This window comes from Sceloporus undulatus, unplaced genomic scaffold, assembly GCF_019175285.1.
Source record: "Sceloporus undulatus isolate JIND9_A2432 ecotype Alabama unplaced genomic scaffold, SceUnd_v1.1 scaffold_1052, whole genome shotgun sequence".
Taxonomy (NCBI): Eukaryota; Metazoa; Chordata; class Lepidosauria; order Squamata; family Phrynosomatidae; genus Sceloporus; species Sceloporus undulatus.
Genome location: NW_024803972.1, coordinates 1 through 6,168, shown reverse-complemented (window position 1 = coordinate 6,168; position 6,168 = coordinate 1). Strand labels below are relative to the sequence as shown.

The 6,168-nt window shown below is 46.2% G+C and overlaps 1 long non-coding RNA gene across 1 annotated transcript; it reads right to left on the bottom strand.

Annotated features, from left to right (window-relative positions):
- Positions 1-2,204: 2,204 nt before the first annotated feature.
- LOC121917841 lies at positions 2,205-4,862 on the bottom strand. Its single transcript, XR_006101113.1, has 3 exons — positions 4,617-4,862; positions 2,867-3,012; positions 2,205-2,263 (listed from the first exon to the last, which is right to left on the bottom strand). It is a non-coding gene; the product is annotated as an uncharacterized LOC121917841 (long non-coding RNA).
- Between the last annotated feature and the right edge of the window lie 1,306 nt (positions 4,863-6,168).

Genomic DNA, 6,168 nt, shown 5'->3' with positions numbered 1-6,168 from the left:
TAAATTCTGTCTTATCTCCTTACTGGCTTTTGAACACAATCAAAATTCGGAGCCAAGAAGGACCCGAGATTCTATGTGCTAATGATTTTTGTCTGAGATTTTTGCACCAAGAACCCATTGCATTCAATTTGGTTTCAGAACATCCCCCCCAGGAAATATTCTAATGTGATTTAAACCTTTTTGAACACTCGGTTACATCGATTTGTAATTGGTTGACTGGACGAACACAAAGGGTGCTCAATGATGGCACCTTTTCATCCTGCAGAGAAGTGACCAGTGGGGTCCCAAAGGGTTCTGTCCTGGGCCCAGTGCTATTCAAAATATTTATCAATGACTTGGATGACAGAATTGAGGGTATACTTATCAAATTTGCAGATGACACCAAATTAGGGGGAGTAGCTAATACCCCTGAGGACTGGATCAAACTTCAGTATGACCTGAATAGACTAGAAAGTTTGGCCAATGCTAAAAAAATGAATTTCAACACAGAGAAATGTAAGGTACTGCACTTTGGGCGAAAAAATGAAATGCACAGATATAGGATGGCTGAATGAGACTACATGTGAAAGTGATCTAGGAATCCAAGTAGACCACAAGTTGAACATGAGCAAACAGTGTGATGCAGCAGCTAAAAAGGTCAATGCAATTTTTGGCTGCATCAATTGAACTATAGTCTCTAGATCAAGGGAAGTAATAGTCCCACTCTCAGAGCCCGCCTTTCTGGGCACCACAATTCAAAAAGGACAGAACAATGGAAGCAAGGCACAGGAAAAGAGGTTCCACCTAAACATTAGGAGGCACTTCCTGACAGTAAGAGCTATTCAACAGTGGAATATCCTCCCTCAGAGTATGGTGGCGTCTCATTATTATTATTATTATTATTATTATTATTAATTTTTAAAGCACTCCTTCTTTGAAGGGTTTTAAAGGTCTTTGAAGGTCTATAAACAAAGGCTGGGTGGTATCTGGCGGAGATGCTTTCAACGTGTTTCCTGCATAGCAAGGGGTTGAACCAGATGGTCCTTGTGGTCTATTCCAGCTCTATGATTGTATGATTCTAAAGTGGAATCATAGTGCCATGATAATGTAGTATGAAAGGGACCTCAGTCTTCATAGGAAAGGCAATGAAGTCAGCTTCCTTACCCACAGAGGCCACATTCTTGTAATTCTCCATCATCACATAATTGTACATAAGTCGCTGCTTCTTCATCAAGAGATTCCATTCATCCTCGGTGAAATATACTGCCACATCCGCAAAGGTCACCTGCAACAGAAAATAGCCCTCATCCACAGAGTGACTAAGCAAAGGGGGAGGAAAGTACATGGTGCATCCAAATATTATTTGATGACTTTAGAATTCAGTCCAGGAAATAAACTTTAAATTCTGTCAGCAAGAAAAAAGCTACTGCCTTTGAGACCCAGTTTGTCTCGATTTTTTTTTTTTCAATATAATACACAATATAATTTAGGCCATGGCTGGGATATTGATGATGAATTAGGATACTGACTATCCCAACACATATAGTACATTTAGCCACCAAAGAATTATAGTGCATTTGGCCATTTCTTGCCACATTTCAGAGGCAAACATCATTTTTAATAATAGTTCTGGGGAGCACTCTGGGCTTGAGGGCCACTGGGCCCACCCCATATTTAGATCCAGAGATGTTCTCCCATAGTCCCCAACAATTCATAGATGGGAAAAGCAAGACACATGTGGACAAGCAACCCAGAAGGCAGTAAAGATGGCCAAAGTTGTTTATGAGGAAGAACACACAAGCTAGGAAGGGCACAGCAGTTTGCTTTTGCTTCAGCCTCCTGGGAAGGGCCATATCCTGTCTCCTTCTTTCCTCTCCTCTCCTCACTTTTGAGTTGATGGGGTGCAAACTCAATTGCACTCAGAAACTGAAGTGAACTGAGAAGGGGAAAGTGGGAGGAGGAGAGAGAAACCAGGACATTTTAAAAGCACCTGAAATAATAGGGTGACACAGGATTAACCAGGACTGTCTCTGCCAAACTCAGACAGTATTTTATTTGCTTCCTTTCATAAATTGGCCCAGCAGTGACACAGATGAAGCTATTAGGATAGTGACTCACCAAAGAGCTGTTGTACCTCGATAGCCTCTTTCTGTTGGAGCCCAATTCCCTCCGCTTGGCCTCTGTGTCAGCCATCAGGTGGGCAGGGGTCCTGGTGGCCCTGCACTTGGTCACTTCCAGCAAGAGAGGCCCCAAAGCCGTGTACAAGGAGGCTGAGATGAAGTTCCTGAGAGAAGTACCAGGGTTAGGATTGACTTCACAAGAAACCCTGCAGCACTCAAAGACACAGAGAACAGCATCCTGCTGGTGACATACGCAGGTGACATATGCTTCCGTTGGGCATCCCCTTCCTCCCTCTGCACCAAACAAAGCCCCCTGGAGCTAGCATAGATTCACTGCAGCTCCCCTACACAACAGATACTCAATGCCCCCGTAACTAGATGTGCAATGAGGGTATCATTTGTTGAAACCTCCTGACCTCCCCAGTGACCCTCAGAGGAAGATGTCTTCATTTTGCTTCTCACTACATAAACACAGCTGCATGCTTCTTCAATCCCTCACACCCAACACTCTCACTAGACATGGAATGGCCATGTGGGATTGCTTCCACAATTCTATGGGAGGACCTGTGTCAGTGAATGGCCAGTTTTAGCCTGATTCCAAGTGGAGCAACACTGGAAAATAGAGGGTTCTGCTGGGTCAGGCTGTCAGGCCTGGTGGCCTCTCATTCTCCCAATGGCTCAGTCTCTCAGCTGCAACCTTTCCACACAATCCTGGGCTGAAACATTTAAACAAAGGTCCTCTTCTCGTTCCAGGAATAAAGACCTACCTTCAATACAAAGACCCTGATTCCTGCAGCCCTAGGAAGGTCTTTTCTGCAGTCTTTTATGGCCGGAGCCTCCCTGGGTCAGAGGCCGTCTCCTCAGCCGTAGAGAAGGGTTGCTCTGAGTGCGAAGGAGGAGGAGGTCCACAGGGCTGAGGGAGGGAAGGCAATGGGGAAAAGGTCAGTGCCAATGGCCATGGAAGGCAGAAGGTGACAATGCCTAGGAAACTCCTCTGAGTCCCAGCCATTCTAGGAATGAGTGGAAGGAGTGAGTCCAGGGGGCTGAGGGGGCCTCCTTTCCCAAAGGGGGAGGCAAGGACCGGTGGACCCTCCCCAGCTAGGGCCCAAAGGGACGATGTCTTTCCCCACCTCTCTCTCCCAGCCCCCAAAGCCCAGCCTCCCCACTGGCCCTGAATCCCTGCCTCCCCTTCCTTCCTTCCTTCTTTCCTTCCTTCCTTCCTTCCTTTGCCCCAAAATGGTGGGCCAGATGCACAAAGGGACACACTTCCTCCCTTTTGGCCCAAGGAGCCTGGCTTCCTTGCTCTGAAGCCTCAGGGAGAGAAAGAAGAGCCTCTCGGTTCAACTCAGGCCTCAGAGAAGGTTCTAGAACATTATTCCCCACAGTCACAAGCAGCACAAAATGGCCACAAGAACACAAAATGGCCTCCTAAGTCTCAACACTTGGCAGTTGGTAGTTTGAGGCCTTCAGGGAACCCAAAATGGAGGATGAAAGGGCCCCAAAGTCAGAAGGGACCCCAAACAGGATTTCTGATCCTAAAGAAAAGATTTCCTGATGGCACCCAATGGCTGTGAGAACACAAAAAGTCCCCAAACAGGATTTCCAAACCTTAACAACATCTAAACATTTTCCAGATGCAATTGAAAGGAGGAACCTGATTCCCTCCTTAATTACAATCAATAGTGGAAGATATTAATATTAATATTAAGAGTGCCCATCGTCCACAACCCAGCTCAGGTCTTGACCGCTCAGGGAGGCCAGTCCAACTGCAGTTGGCCCTCCGTCCGTCTGTCTGTCTGTCCTCCTTTCCTTCTGCATTCCTCCTCTTTTCCCCAGCATCAGGCCCTTTCCCAAGAAGGCTGCATCCACACTATAGAAATAAGGCACTTTGACACCACTTTAACAGCTCAGTGCTATGGAATCCTGGGATTTTACCTTTGGACACTTAGCCTTCTCTGCCACAAAGCTCTCATGCCACAACAAACTACAAATCCCAGGATTCCATAGGATGGAACAAGGAGAGTTAAAAGGGTTTCAATCCGGATTATTTCTATAATGCAAATAAAGCCTAAATTGGTTATAAAAGGATAGAAGCACCCAAGTAGAATTTTTAACCTGTTAAAAATGGTTTTGCTTTTTTAAAATATAAGCAGTTTGTTTTTCAGTCTAATCTTTATTCTTCTTGTTGTTCGTTGTTTGTATGTTTGTTTGTTTCGTTCTTGGTAATATGAATTATTCTGGTCTGTCTCCTTCCTTTTTGCCTGAAAATCTATTAATAAGGAAACTGGGGAGACTTTTAAAACCTCCCAAAGGAGCTACTTTTGGCCTTGTTTGGGGGACTAGCCTCCTCTTAGAAGAAGAGCCCAATGTTTGTGAAGAAGAACAATAAGGCTTGTATTAAAACTATCTTCCTATTTCTGATCCCTTTTAAAACCCATAATCCCCAGAAGGAGCAGAGCTGTGTAATAAGGAAACCCTCTCAGAAAAGAGACACAAAAGACACACAAAGAGACACACTTCCTTCCTTTTGGCCCAAGGAGCCTGGCCTCCTTCTGACTCTGGAGCCTCAGGAGAGAAAGAGAGGCCTCTGTTAAACTGAGGCCTCAGAAAAGGTTCTGGAACGTTCTCCACAGACAGTCATAAGCCTCACAAAATGGTTGCTGGAACACAAAATGGCCACCAGAACATAAAATGGCTGCCAGAAAACAAAATTGGCAGCTGAAACACAAAATGGCTTTCTCTGCCTGAGTGCTTGGCAGTTGACATTTGAGGCCTTCAGGGAAGAGAGAGAGACTGAGGGGAAGAGCAGAAGAAGGTCCTGGAGGGAGGGGGCCTTGGGAGATATAGGGCCTTCCTGAGATATTCAGGGTTCGCCTCATCAAGGATTTGGGGCAAACTGGATCTGAAAGGCAGTAGTAGCTTTGTCTCTTGCCAATGGGATTTAAAGTGTATTTCCTGGACTGGATCTCCCAGCATCCACATGGCCAGAAAGAGGAAGGTCCTGCCCTGCAGTAAGGCCCCTCCAATCCCTCTGAACTAGGACTACAACTCTGACATTTTCTTTTCTTTTCTTTCTTTCTTTCTTTCTTTCTTTCTTTCTTTCTCCTTAGCTGTCTTGTGTTAGTGGTGTTACTTCTCTTGTCGTTGTGTGCCTCCAAGTTGTTTCTGACTTATGGAGAGCCTAAGGGAAGCCCTTTGCAGGCTTTTCTTGGCAAGATTTGTCCTGAAGTGGTTTTGCAAGTGCCTCCTTCTGAGGCTGAGAGAGTGTGACTTCTTGCCTAAGGTCACTCAGTGTGTTTCTGTGGCCAAGAGGGCATTCGAACCCTGGTGTCCAGGGTCATAGTCAAATGCTCCAGCCACTAAACCACGCTGGATCTTTCTTGAGGCTTTGTAGTTTTTTGTGGTGTGGCTCCCAGTCTTGCTGACTTCTGGGGAGCCTCTCCTGGGGTTTTCTTTGCCAGAGTTGTTCAGAGGAGGTTTGCCATTGCCTTCCCTGAGGCTGAGAGAGTGTGGCTTCTTGCCCAAGGGACCCAGCTGGTTTCATGGAGGAGTGGGGCACTGGACCCTGGCCTCCAGAGTTGTCACTCAACACTCAACCACTGCACCACACTGCCTCTCATTCCCATGTACAACCTGAGAAACAATTGCAGACTTTCTTCTGTTCTTCATTTGTGTCTTCAAGTAGTTTTCAACTTATGGCGACCCTAAGGCAACCTGATCATGGGGTTTCCTTGGCAGGTTTCTTCAGAGAGGGATTGCCATTGCCATTGAGGCTGAGAGAGTGTGACTTGCCAAGGGTCACCTAAGTCCAGAAGACACTGCAGCAATTATCCAATCTGAGACCACATTAACTGCCCTGGCTCAGTGCTAGGGAATTCTGGGAAATGTAGTTTTGTGAGACATTGAGCCTTCTCTGTCAGAGAGCTCTGGTGCCACAATAAACTCCAGTTCCCAGGATTCCCTAGCACTGGGCCAGGGCAGTTAAAGCGCTCTCAAACTGGACTATTGCTGCCGTGTGTTTTGGACCTTAATTGGCCGCAAACTGTCCATAGCCTGCAATGCATCTCCT